General features: G+C 36.1%; 1 protein-coding gene across 2 annotated transcripts in view; it reads right to left on the reverse strand.

Annotated features, from left to right (window-relative positions):
* The window catches only part of ITGA1 (integrin subunit alpha 1), a 201,513-nt gene that overhangs the window by 184,956 nt on the left and 1,465 nt on the right, over positions 1-15,092 (reverse strand). The gene's annotated exons all lie outside the window — the stretch shown is intronic.

Genomic DNA, 15,092 nt, shown 5'->3' on the forward strand with positions numbered 1-15,092 from the left:
TCAGGAAGATACCAGAGTTCCAGGTGGTCTCCAACACTTACTAGCTGCAGAAGTCACCTAACCTCAGCTTTAGTTTTCTCATCTGTAAAATCGAAAAAATACATAATACGTACTTATGATATATGAATATATACACATGTGTATGTATATACGTATGTATGTGTATATGTATATGTGTATATGTACTCAAACACACACAGCACCTCCAGAAATGTTGGAGATAACAATTGTAAATCTCTTAGTACAATGCCTGGTACATAATAAATCCTATATAAGTGTTCAGTATTAGCTATTATTTTGTATCCCTAGCAGTTAGCACAGTATCTGGCACATAGTAGGGGCTTAATAAGTGTTTACTTAATAAATGATTATTGATTTCCTTTGTAATCCTATGAACTTTATTTTTACACATTTAAAAACATTATTCTGAGAAGAGCCCATAGATTTCACCAGACTGGCAAAGGGTACATGCAGGGGCTTGCTGGAGACAGTAGTTCACTTTTAAATTTTCATTGTGAGCACTTACAACTCAAATTGGCAAACTACACATCAGGGCATGATTTATTGTTTGGTTGATTGTCTAGACTGAAGACTGATGGAATGTTAAAATGTTAGTGTTAAATTAACTGATGTAAAATGTCAATAATACAGGTTCAGCTTTAAAGTTTGTTGTGGATTTTTTTTTTTTCAGAGAGCTGGGTACTAAGCATTTACCAGCATACTCCATGACACAAAAAAGAAAAAGAATCTCTGATCTAAAGGTTCAGTGATTTTAGTAATGAACTATGGAGTCCATCCTTTCTCTTCTCCCCCTACTTTTCTTCTTGTTTTTAGAAATGAGGAATTGGGCCCAATGAGGTTAAGTGGCTTGCCCAAGATCTGGGAGGAACTAAGTGGAAGGATTCAAACTGAGACCCTTTGACTCCACATCCAGAGCTCAACACTGAAAGGACCAAGCACAAAAGTCATTGCTGGTAGGAGGGTGGGTGACATTAGCCCTGACAGACCACATTTCCCTCGGCTTCCATGTACATACTCAGCAGATTGCCACGTTGAGCTGGGTCTACATGTGGGGTTTGTGTGTCAGAGGTTTCCAAAATAAATGGCATTACAGCTTTATGTGTCCAACAAACCAGGTTGTCTTTCTGATCTTTCTAACTGTCCTTGCATGACCTAGTTTTAACTAATAGTTAAAAAGTACTGTTTCCAGAGCTGGAAAGCATTTGTGGAATTTACCATTTAGAAAGTCTTGCAGTTACTTGACCCTGTATCCTGGGAATTGCAGAATCCAAAACTATCAATCTGCAGTTTTTGCAGATCAGTAGCCTCTAAAATGCTAGATTTGGAGACAATTCTCTTCACAGTAGAGTGGAGCCAAATGTTACTGGCCAAAAATCAAGAAAAAAAGGGGGAGCAACTGGATAAATCAGGCAAAAAGTTTTCAACCAAGATTGTTCTGGCCCTGAATTATCAAGGTAAATGGTTTACACTACCTGGTTTCATTAGACAATTGCTTATTGTACAGTAGTCTCTGAGTTAAGGCTAGTAACAGTGACTTTGGCTATCTAAATTCCCTCATCTCTCCAAGAATACTTCTTCTCTACTTTTTTTTCCCATTCAAAAGTCTCACTCTCTAAATGCCCGGCAACAATCATCTAAATTAAGGGGTTCTTAACCTGGAGTCTATAAACTTGTTTTTACAAAAATATTTTGATAATTACATTTGTCTGTAAACTGCGTATGTTGGGTCATGCCCAGTTTGTCTAACATGGAGGTCTACTTGAGAGGGCTTTTGAGCATGCCCAGTTTGCTTAACCTGGAGCCCACTGGTTCTTCTACCACAAGGGTGGGATTAGTCTCCTTTGATTGGCTACCTGAATCTTTAAAACTGGTGAGACTGAGCAGGTTGATCTCTTTCTGTTACTATCTCTTTGGCAACTCTTATCTGCTGCATCTACCCAGTTTACCCATAGTGAGGATGTCCACAGCTGAACTGGTGAGAGGGAAAGGACTATCCTCCCATTTCCTCTCTTTTACCCTGAGAAATAGGTCTTGGGGTGCTTGCTTTTGTTCTATGTTGTTTGTCCTCAGCTTCATAAATGATCCCCCTGGACCTGGGAGTTTGAATCCTGGCAAACTCAGAGCCAGAATTACAGGCAGGGTGGTGCATCCAGCCTGGCATAGAAGGCCAGAGACCTTATGCATGGCGACTCCAACCCCAGAGGGGTTTTGGGTTTGGAACTGAGTCTATACTCTATAGGAACTGAACTAAACTATGAACCTAATCCCTTTCCCCTCTCCAGGGACTGATGTGGTACAAAAAGGAGGAGGAGGAGGATTATGCCTCCCACACGCCTGGGGAGTAAATTTCTATGTTTGCAATTTTAACTTTTGAAGTAAAGATTTCTGTGTAAAAGCTAATATGACTGTTACTGGCTAATGGGAAGTAGGGGTGCAGGGAACCACACCCCCAACATATGGGGGAATACCATTAGTGGGAGCTGAAGCCAGTGGCAGAGAGCCCACACCCCTCAATCCTCTTAAGGATACCTGAGAATCCTGAGGAAGGGTTTAAATGGTAAAAATCTAACACACCTAGCCTTGAGGTGGTAGGAGTCTGGGCTGCTGTATTACGTGTATAATTGGTTTCCTTTGTAATTCTATGTATTTTATTTAATGAGTTTAAAAACATTACTCTGATGAGGGGTCCATAGGTTTTACCAGATTGTCAAAGGGTTCAGTGATTCAAAAAAAGGTTAAGAAACTGGTCCAGGTATTAGTCTCAATATCTGATTAAAATAATCCCTTCTAAGGTGTGAAACAATATTTTCTAGCCTTGAAGATTTGATTTACCTCCCTGTCCCTCCCCCCCTCAAAAGTAAATTTGTAATAATGCATAATGGATAAATGCATTGTAACCCAGAGCAGCTAGGTGATGCAGTGGATAGACTCATCTTCCTGAGTTCAAATTTGGCTTCAGACACTTCCTATCTGAGTGACCCTGGGAAATTCATTTAATCCTGTTTTCCTCAGTTCCTCATCTGGAAAATGAGCTGGAGAGGGAAATAGCAAACCACTCCAGTAACCTTGCCAAGAAAACCCCAAATGGGGTCACGAAGAATCAGACATGACTGAACAACAACAACCAACTAGTTGTAACTCAGGTCTCAAGCCTGGAACTTTTGCATAACACTCTCTTCTTTGGTAGAGAAATTATGGAATGTCTAAATAACTTCCAAGATCTCTTTGCGGCATTTCTATTACATGTCATTGTGAGTCTCCCACAGTCAGACTCCCTAGGCTCATCCACTTAAGAGGATGCAGTGCTCAGTACTTTGCATATGCCAATCCCCTATGGCAAAGGGATAGACACATTTTCGAACAAGGGAGTCTTTAAGTGTTCCTTATCTACTCCATCTCCACCCCTTTCCTAAACCAACTCCTTTTACCTGCCTCAATCCCAAGGTATATGAAATGCAGCCACATGGTTCTTCCACATCCCATCATCCCAACCCACAGATCTCAACATTACAGTGAGTTAATGGTTGGGAATAGAGCTGTGTAGCCACAACAAACATCAAATGGATTCCTGATAGGCCACTCATACTCAACACATCCAAACTTACTGTTCTCCCAATTTCATTGTTTCTACCCACTGCACTCTTATCATTCTAGTCAGGTTCTCAACCTCAGTTTCAACAGTAACTCCTCATTATTTCACAACCACATATTCTATCTGTTCTTAAATCTTGATTTTGTTTTTATTTTTTAAATCTCCACATTTCTCATGTAACTCTCCTTTCTACTCACCCAGTGACCTCATGTCCTCATCACTCTTACCTTGACAATTGCAATAGCTTCCTAATTGGTCATCTTCCCTAAAGTTCCAATCCATCCTTGAATGGTAGCCAAAGGAATTTTCTTAAAGCACAGATGTGAACACATCCTATGTCTCCTTATTACTTCTAGGATCAACTATAAATACTTGACATTTAAGGCAAAGAAGGGGTCCTACTAAACTCTGTTTATGAAACAAATATGATATTGATACCTAAACCATGAACAAGCAAGAGATAGAGAGTATTGTAAGATATAAAATGCATAATTTTTATTACATTAAGTAAAAAAAATTGTACAAATAAAACAAATGTGGCCAAAGCAGAAAACCAGGGACACATTTTTATAGACAGTTCCTCAGATAAAGTCTCATACCTCAAATATATAAAGAACTTTGTTAAATCTATTTAGGAATGTGAGTCATACCCCAAGTGACAAATGGTCAAAGGATATGAACAGGCAGTTTTTTCAATGAAGATATCAAAACAATTTATAGTCATATGAAAAAATGCTGTAAATAATTATTGATTAGAGAAATGCAAATTAAATCAACCTTGAGATATAATTTTGTACCTGCTAGATTGGCTAAAATGATAGAGGGGGAAAGAGACAAATGTTGGAGAGATTATAGAAAACCTGGGACCTTAATTCATTGTTGGCAGAACTATAAACTGATTCATTTAGGAGAAAGATTTAGAATTATGTCCAAAGAGTTATTAAATTAAATTATTAAAGTTATTAAATACCCTTTAACCTAGCAATACCTCTCTTAGGTTGTTTCTCAAGATGAGAGCCTACATGTTCTAAAATATTTATAGCAGCTCTCTTTGTGGTGGCAAAGAACTGGAAATTGGGGGATACCCATCAATTGGTGAATGGTTAAACACATTATGCTATATGTTCTGATGGAATATTACTCTGTTATAAGAAATGATGAGGTCAATGACTTTAGAAAAGCATATAGAGACCTCCATGAAATAATGAAGAAAGAAATGAGCAGAACCAAGAGAACATTGTATACAGTAACAGCAGTATTGTTTTTAGAACAACTTTGAGCAACCAAGTCATTCTATTATAAATATTCAAATTAACTGCAAAGATTCTATGAAGGAAGATGGTGTTTGAATCCAGAAAAAAGAAGTGACATGTATATGCACACACATATGTATATATATTCTATTGATATACATACAGATTGGTATCTAATGGTAGCTATCTCAAAGTTTGGAGTGGGGGGAAGGGGAAGAAAAAGAAAGTTACATGATTAATTTTTTTTGTTTGTTTTTGCTTTTTGGAGGGGAAATTGGGGTTAAGTGACTTGCCCAAGATCACACGGCTAGTATTTGTGTTAAGTGTCTGAGGCAGGATTTGAATTCAGGTCCTTCTAACTCCAGGGCTGGTGCTCTATTCACTGAGCCACCCAGCTGCCCCACATGATTAACTTTATTGAATATTTGAAAGGAATAGCAAATTGTACATGATGGATCTGCAATTTTGGTACAATAGACTGCTTAAATGCTCTTGCTTTATTTCTTAAGTTAAGAATTAAATAAATGCACTTAAAAAAAATAAAGCTCTTCTGAAACTTGTCTAATCCTATTTTTCCAGCTTTATACATTGCTAGCCTTCATATTCTCCATTGTTCATCCATACCTCCCTTCTTAATATTTTTATGCATGACCCTTTACCTTCTATCTCTGTGGTTTTGCATTAGTGGTCCCTCATTTCTAGAATGTCCTCCCCTCCTTACCTCAGTTCTTAAAATTTCAGATTTCCTTCAGTACTCACCTCAAGCACCATCTTCTATGTGAGACCTTTCCTGATTCTCTCCCTCACCCATTAGTGCTCTCCCCTACCAACATTGCATGGTGTTTATTTTGTATCTATTTATATGCACATATTTGTCACATGTACACATAATTTGTGTATCCCTACGTATACAAATGTTATCTAACAGCACTTTATCATAGCGAAGGTAGATAGTATGTGCTTAATAAATATTTTTGGATTGATTTGCTGATAAAGATATTATACTATTCCACTACACAGCATGGGACTAGGGTGGGCATCCTGAAGTGATGTCATGGTCAATTTTGAGTATTTGTATTTAAAATTGACTTTGAACAGATGCAAGGCCTAATAGCTACCCCAGATTTGTTTTCAGATATGCACAGGGAAGTCCTACACTCTCTTCACTTGTCAAAGTTAATGCTTTCAAGCCCCACAGTCCCAGTGTTTAGCTACTAACCAAGAAGTGTTTTTCTGATAAAGTTTCATACTCCCTTCTTATGGAATGCAACCAAGAGACAAACTAGGGACATGAAAATAGTTTATTCCACTGTATAATTCTGTATTCTATTTAGAGAGAAGTTCTTTAGCTAATGAGCCAGATGATCAAATATTTTCCTGGTAAATATTTGGTATATTTGGAGAACTTGAAAGGCTAATGCTCCCTGTCCATAGTTCCATTAACTTTATAACTCCTTTCACATTCTTCTGTTCCTGTTAGCTCTCCATCCAGCTGAAGAAACCAGTAGTATATTTGAGGATGATCTAAAATACTGCTTTAGAAAAATATACAACTAATTAAATATATAAAAACATGTGAACATACCATGCATATACTATATCCCACAGATCTTTTTTTTAAAAATGATGCAAACCCACTGAATTGTCCCTTTATGTTAACTACTTCATCAGTTGAACATCCTATACAAATTTCTCTTAGAAATATCATTGGATCTCAAATATCTGCAACAATTTGGGACATATTCTTTCTAGGAGTTTAACACTTACTATAGATGATATAAGAGAATCTCTCATGTTATTTATTATTTTTTTTGGGGGAAGGGCAATTGGGGTTAAGTGACTTGCCCAAGGTCAAACAGCTAGTAAGTATCAAGTGTCTGTGGTCAAATTTGAACTCAGGTCCTCCTGACTCGAGGGTTGGTGCTCTATTCACTGCATCACCTAGCTGCCCCATCTTATTTGTTTTAAAATCAATTAAACTTAATCCTTGAATTGTTATTCTAGTGAAAATATGTCAAGGTTATTAACATTGCTATTTATAGGCTTTGTTAGTGAACCTATTGATAATTTTATTAATACTGTTAATTGTGAAATCTGTTAAGTTTATTAATTTATAAATTACTCTAGTTATTACAGATGCATTTTTGTACTTTCTTAAAAAAATTCAAGAAACACTAGGTCTCAGTTTTGTTGTTTAAATTTAAATTTGATTCTGACTCAGTCTTTTGTCAACTGAGTCCTTTTTTCTTGCCAGTAATTTCAGTTATATCTGTCACATTCTAAAATCAATCTTATTTTGGAGTTTTATGCTCATGAAAGTTGATTATAAAAAGTTTTGTGATGTCATTTCTAGGAATTTCCATTACACAGAATTCAAAACTGACACTGATGTAGCATAAGAAACATTGAACTAGGAGTTAGGAAACTCAGGGTCCTAGTCCCACCTCGGTAGATACTTTACTATAATAAAGAGGTATATACATGGAAAGAGCAATATACATGGAAAGAGCAAAAAACTCAAACAGAATGTTGTGCAATTAACTGGTATATATGACCATGTCACTCTCCTATTCAATAAACTTCAGTGGCTCCCTATTTCCTCTCAGATAAAGTATATTCTTCTCTCTAGGTTTTTAAAAGCTACATTCTTTAACAAAAACAAACAAACAAGTTGGTCAAACATATCTTTCCAGCCTCATTATACATTACTCCCTTTCCCACATTATAGAGTCCAGACAAACAGGCCTTTTCTCTATTCTTCCCATGTGATCCTTCATCTCCCATCTCTGTGCCTTTGTACTGGCCAACCCCTATGCCTGGAATGCATTCCCTCCTCACCTCTGCTTCATAGAATCCCTCTCTTCTTTCAGGATACAAGTCAAGCACCTCTTTCTACACAAAGTCTTTCCTGATCCCACCAATTGCTAGAGTACTCCTTCACATACTACCTTGTTTTCATTTGGTATTATATATATATATATATTCTCATATGTGTTATTTCCTCCAATAGAATATCAACTCCTGAGTAAAGCATATATATGTGTGTGTGTATATACATGTATGTATGTATATATGTACATGCCCAACTCCTGGCACAGGACTTTTAATAAATGTTTGTTGATAGGTTGATTGATTAATTAATCAAAATGACTGAATTTGGCACTGGAGAAGAGTTGAGGAAATGCACCATCCTCCCTTTTTGTAGCAATGGGAGACTGGGGATATGGAATTCTACATCTATTTTCAGACAGTTGATATTTTGGTTGGTTTTGTTGAATTGCTTTTTCTGTATTTTTTAAATGATTCTTTCAAGAGAAGACTGATGGTTAGAGAAGGGAAATATTACGAGATAAAGGTAACATAAAGACAAAAGTTACCAATAAAAATATTGTTAAAAGAGAAAATAAATGAGTTAGATTAGATAATCTCCAAAATTCTTTTCGCTTCTAAAATACCATGATATTCAAGGTGAGGATTAAGCACTGGCCTAGGACCAGACCAAGTGTAGTCCTGGGCCTGCCATTTACTCTCTGTGTCACCAATTTAAGCAACTATGCCTCACTTTCTCTTGTGTAAACATGGGTATTATAATATCTTTAATGCCTACTTCATGGGATTGTTGCAAAGGACCAAGGGAACTAATATATGTCAAAGTGCTTTGTAAAAGTATACAAATATAAAGTTTACATATGTATGTATTCTTGGCTGGGAGTCAGAGCAGCTATGGCAACCTGCCAAACTGGTCACTTAGAAATACTCATAGTTACTCTTTCTTGAAAAAGTTGCCCCTGGTGTGACTGATTGAAGGAAGGAGTCTGACAGCTAATCTGTTCCTGACCTCTCTGCATTGCCCTTTTCTAGACTTTACTGGGCAAATAGAGTAGAGTGCTGTTACTTAGTATTCATAGAATGATAGATCAAAGTTGGAAGGGACCTTAGAGACCATTGAGTCTAATCCCCTCATTTTAAAGGTGAGGAAACTGAGACTGAGAGGTTAAGTGACTTGTCCAGGGTCATAGAGCTAATATGTTCATATGAGAATAGAATCAGAGAGTTAGAGGTGGAATGAATTTTAGAGGTCATCAAATCCAAACCCTGTCATGGTGTCTGAGGCATGATTTTAACTCAGGTTTTTCCAAGTCCAAGTATAACACTCCATCTACTAGTGCACTTATTCTGTGTGGCTATTGTAGGAGGTTTTATGCATGTAAATGTAAATTTGCTCCTTTTGAATTCAGGGAGACTTGGGTTCGTCTATCATGGACACCAAAAACACTAGAAAATCACAATACGCTGGTCTGTTAGTTATTAAAACCAAAAAGAATAGATAAATCTAAAAATCATTATTTAGGGGTCAGCAAGGTGTTACAGTAGATAGAGTGTTTGTCCTGGAGACAGGAAGACCTGAATTCAAATTCAGTCTTAGACACTATGTGACCCTGGGCAAGTCCCTTAACCTCTGTTTGTTTTATTTCCTCATCAGTGAATGGGCATAATATAACAGAACCTACCTGACTGGGTTGTTGTGAGGATCAAATGAGAGAAGACCTGTAAAATGCTTAGCATAGTGTCTGGGATACAGTAGGCTCTATATAAATGTTAGCTCTTATCATTATGATTTGTTGTTGTTCAGTTATGTCTGACTCTTAGTGACCCCATTTTGGGTTTTCTTGTCAAAGATACTGGAGTGGTTTGCCATTGACTTCTCCAGCTCATTTTTTCAGATGTGGAAACTGAGGCAAACAGGGTTAAGTGACTTGTCCAGGGTCACACAGCTAGCGTGTCTAAATGTCTGAGGCTGGATTTGATGAGTATTCCTGATTTCAGACCCAGCACTCTCTCCACTGTGACACCTAGCTCCGCCCCCTGTAATTTATAAGAGGCCTCTTTTAAGGTGGTAGGGGTAGTTCACAAGAAACAATCAACTTAAGCACATGCTTCTAAGAAACAGATGACAAATATTGTTTTGAAATAATAATGAGGGCTAACATTTATATATCTTCTTAATGATTGTAAAGTTTTTAGCAAATGTTAAATAATTTTAGTCTCACAGCAATCCTGGGCGGAGGGTGCTAGTCTTATTCCTGTTTTACAGATAAGGGAACTGTCACAGGCCAAGATTAAATGACTTGCCAGGGGTAACATCAGCTAGTAAGTGTCTGAGGCTGAATTTGAACTCAAGTCTTTTCAGCTACTTATCCATTACTAAATCCATTGTACCAGCTAGCTGCCTGACAAAAAGAAACTTCTGTGGCATTAGGTTTCTTAATTAGCAGCTAAGGGGTGCAGTGAATAGAGTCCTCGGTTGAGCCTAGAAGATCTGAATTCAAAGTAATTCTCATACACTTAATTGTGTGACGTTGGGCAAGTCACAACCTCTGATTGCCTCTCTCTCCTCATCTGTAACATTAAGAGACTAATAACCTACCTCCTGGCGTTGTTGTAAGGATTAAATGAGATAAAATTTGTAAAGTACTTAGCAAAGTGCCTGGCAATAGTAAATCCTAAATCAGTGCTAGTTATTGTTATTATTATCACCTTGTATAAGTTGGAAGCCTGTAATTCCTGCACTTGAGCACCAAAGCACTAGAGGATAAACTTCTAAAGAGAAAAATGATCTGCTTATACACTGTTTCCCAGTATACAGTTCTGATCCTCACAAACCATTCATAGTTCCTCATTGCCTATTAAATAAAGTACAAATTCGAATTTAGACTCTCTACGAATTTGTTATAAAGATAAGCCAAGTTGGATAACAAGTTGATGTGGCCAAACTATACTAAAATTGGGATCATGTTCCATGGAAGTCATCATTGCATGAACCTTTCTGGGAAATTTCATGTGATACTTTTAAAGGAAACAGGTTTTGGATGGGCTACTTAGTAAAAGAAGCAATTATCTCCTTGAATCAGTTATAATCCTGGCTCTGGGAATCTATGAGGGAGGCAGAGGGATAATCTTCCAACCTCTGTTTCCCAGATTATCAGCATCAAAATTGCTCTGATAAGAGATTTAAAAAAATATAAAGAATGATGGCACAATGATTACAAGTTGTTTTACATGAACATCTTTTTGAGGATGTGATTAGAGATGAATAATCCCTAAGTTTCTCTGAAAGTCTGTATCATTTTTCCTAGGAACTGTGATGAACCAGTTAAATTCATTGACATTTCTTAATTTCCTATTGAACTTTCTTTGACAGTGACTACAGTTTTCCTAGTCACACATTATAATGAACAGACAATCTATTCTTATTTTAGAACTGCAATGTTGATTTTCAAAATATTGTTAAATTTGATTTCTTCACAAGGAACTAAATAATACTGTTCTGGTTTTGACAAGTTTTCAATATCAATTTCCTGGCTATTTTTTGACTTTGATTTTATTTCATAAAATCACATTACAATTTGACAAGTTGTAAACCTGAAAACAGAATTACTGATGGCAAAGAAAAGCAAGTGGGAGGAGGAGGGAAGACCTCAAGATTAGGCCAATTGGAAAGAAATCATAGAAGAGGCAAGAGAAATGGACAATGATGAGCTTTCATGAGAGGTTGTGAGTTACCAGAAGTAGCTTTATTTGTAATGTCGGTCAGGCAGGAAACAAAGTTTTAAGTTAGTTACTTTGTCTCATTGTTATTCTTTTTGCCTCTGCACTGGAAGTTTTGTGAATCCACCACTTGAGTGAGACCATTCTAATTGCTTTTTCTGATAAATTATTTTTAGCATTAAATTTCATAGATTCATGGGATCTTAAGAGTGAAGGTCTTAGGAATGAGATCTTAGGAAGTAAAGTTGGAGGCCATTTAGCCAAACTTGAATGAATAACCCTTCTATAAAATCTCAGACAAGTTGACATTCGGTCTGTCTCTGAACACTATCAATGAAGGGGATTTCATTATTTCGCTTTTTTTTTTTTGGAGGGGAGAAGGTAGGGCAATTGGGGTTAAGTGACTTGCCTAGGGTCACATGGCTAGTTTTTGTGTTAAGTGTTTTAGTCCAGATTTGAACTCAGGTCCTCCTAACTCCAGAGCTAGTGCTCTATTCACTGTGCCACCTAGCCGCCCTGGGGATTTCATTAGTCCATTCCATTTTTGAACATTTCACATAAAACTGACACTTGTCCGCTTCTACTTTCCACCTTAGAGCCAAGTAAATGTAATCCCTCTTCCACACAACCTGTCAAGTATCCATATATCTGTATGTATATATGCACACACATACATATATGTAGACACATATACACACATGCATACACATATTTTTACCTATGTATTTGTATATTTTTTATTTGTTCATTCAACTGATTCTCACATAGTTTGGGATCATTTAAACATTCTGATTGCCTTTCTTTAGACATGTCCTATTTTATCAATGTCTTTGATAAAAGGTGGTATCTAATACTAAACCCACCACTTCAGATATAATTTAATCAGTATAGAGTACTTCATCAAAGTGGATAGAGCACCAGCCCTGGAATCAAGAGGATCTAAATTCAAATATAGCCTCAGACACTTAATGAGCGGTGTGACCTTGGGTAAGTCACTTAACCCTGTTTGCCTCAGTTTCCTCATCTGTAAAATGAGCTGGAGAAGGAAATGGCAAACCACTCCAGTATCTTTGCTAAGAAAACCCCAAACAGGGTCATAGAGAGTCAAACTACTGAACAACAAGTTTGCATTGATCTGTAGGCAGGGTATGCTACAGTATGCTGCCTACTTCTGTTAAGCTTGTAGCCAACTAAAACACCCACATCTTTTTCACCTGACCTATTTTCTAGCCACTCATTCTCTTCTTGTACCTCTACACAACATTTTTTTTAACCCAAGGGTAGGACTTCACATTTATTCCTATTACATTTTATGGTTTTTTTGTTTGTTTTCAGTCTTCCTTTCAAGCCTGTAATGATCTTCTTCAGTTCTAGTTGTATCAAACAGATGTATTAGAAAAGGCTCCCATCTTTACATTTTCTACAAATATACTAAAGTTGCTATTTTTTTCTTTACCAGAGTTACTGATAAAACTCTTGGAATGGAATAGGACTGGGGACAGAGACCCCTCTCTCCTTCTGAGTTAATATCACTATATTAATAAACAATTTTAAATAAGGACATTAAAGAATTAATTAATGCTTATTATTCATTAATTATATGATATATAATTATATATAATTAATATATTATATTATATAAAATATATAATTATATTATATATTAAAAACAAATTAAATACATTTTTTTTTGCCATTGTTAACAGCCCCTCTATCATTTTGGCTCCTCTGTCATTTGAGCATCTTGACTACCTGCCAGCTTCATTTTGAACAGGAAATCTTGTGTGTAGAAGATCTTATTCAAAGCATTGCCTAAGACATATTTGTGAACTATATGTAGAATGACTTAATATTACAACTATATTTGCATTTTTAAAAGGCAAATGGTTCCCTTTATATTTCGACAGTATCAGGCAAAGATATAATTGACCATTCAAATAATTCTTCACTGGTCACAAAATTACTAAAGTAGAGTATTTAACTTGGGTAATACTTCCTGTCTAGATATCTTCATGGGAAGAATGGGTTAAAGTGGTAAACAGTTATGTAGAACATAAGGAAGGACTTCTTGAGCAACAAAATTATTAACACTCAATTGGTCTATTGAGAAAACTTGTAATGATTGCAAAAGTCAGATGATAAGATCATAGATAATGGATCTAGAACTTCTTGTTGACTTCTCTTACCTCTCTAAATCTATGATTCTCTGAAGGAAGTCACAATAGGTTTGCTGTGTTTACCTGACAAAAGCATGCAGGATAGATGAGAAGTAAGTGTATAATTTAGAGGAAGAAATAAGTTTCTGTAGTAATATAGATGTTAATTGATGAGAGTCTATGCTAGAGGAATAATCATTGCAGTGGAGAGGAAGAGATGAATTAGAAAGATATTGCTGAGGAAGAATTGATGAAATTTTGTGACTGAGTATAAAAGATAAAGGAAATGAATAAATCAGATGAGGAATGAGATGAACTAAATCTCTGGGGATTCACATTAATTGTTGTGTCTTCATTTAGGGAACCTGTTGATAATCAAATTATTTTTTGTATCTTAGCTTATCATAGGATTGGGCATAATGTTATTGCCTATTGCTTATAGTAATTTTAAAAGCTTTAATTAAACATACAAAACTTCTCAGGGAAAGAATTGGATATAACAAATGCCATTTTCCTTTTTTACTTGTTTGAATATGGAGAAAAAGTTACCTCATCTATAAAATGAGAGGGTTGGTCTAGATGGCCTTTGAGTTCCCTTCCAGATCTAAATCTATGCTCCTATGATCTGTCATTCTTAATTTAATGCAGCAATTATACTTACACACATATACATATATACACAAATATATGTGTATATGTATATATATATATTTACATATATATGCACATGTGATGTGGGTATATGTATATTTGTAAAGACCATAAGAAAGATAAGTTCCTATCCAGATTGCCATCTCTGCTGTGTCTGGGTTCATTGGTCAGGGGAGACTTAATGTATTCTCCTAAATGACTCCTTTATGACCAAGTAGCAACTTAAATATAAGGAAAATATAATTGATTGATCTTGAAGATAGTATAGACCTTTGGCATTCTATTTTGTAAAAATGTCATCTTTCTACTTTCTCTATTCCTTTAAATTTCATCTTTACCTGTCATGTAGGTAATACTAAAGTGGTCCTTGGCCACTGTGATTCCTTTTACAAAATGATAAGGAAAAACTTTGTCACTGGTCTTGAGCAACTCAGATCCAGCTAAGTATTTCCAATATGTGTCTGTGTGTAATGCCAGTAGCTGGTAAATTAAAGAGCTCACTGGCTTGCAATGCTGTTCTTTTGTGACCACTGTTTATATTACTGGAAACTGCCTGTGGATTAAGTGTGAGCATGAAGGGCCCACCATGATAGTTCCATAAATACTTTTCCTTCCCACTTTCAACCACCTCATGAAAAGCCAAGTTATCTGCTTAGTAATAATTTCATTCATCTATATAGTCTCTTTACAAAAGTTAGCAATGTCCCTTTTCTTTTCCATCAAAAAAGAAATGTGCTCACAGAATAGCAGCTTTAATAAAAATCTAAAAATAGACTATATACTAACAAGTTAGAAAATTTTGGTGATACATCTTAGAAACTACTATATATGTAAGCCTTTAGTAACTCTAGGAGAACAATCTATTAGAGC

This window comes from Petaurus breviceps, unplaced genomic scaffold (assembly GCF_028583685.1).
Source record: "Petaurus breviceps papuanus isolate PSGF00001 unplaced genomic scaffold, PetGlider_PUasm1.0 226, whole genome shotgun sequence".
Classification (NCBI taxonomy): domain Eukaryota; kingdom Metazoa; phylum Chordata; class Mammalia; order Diprotodontia; family Petauridae; genus Petaurus; species Petaurus breviceps.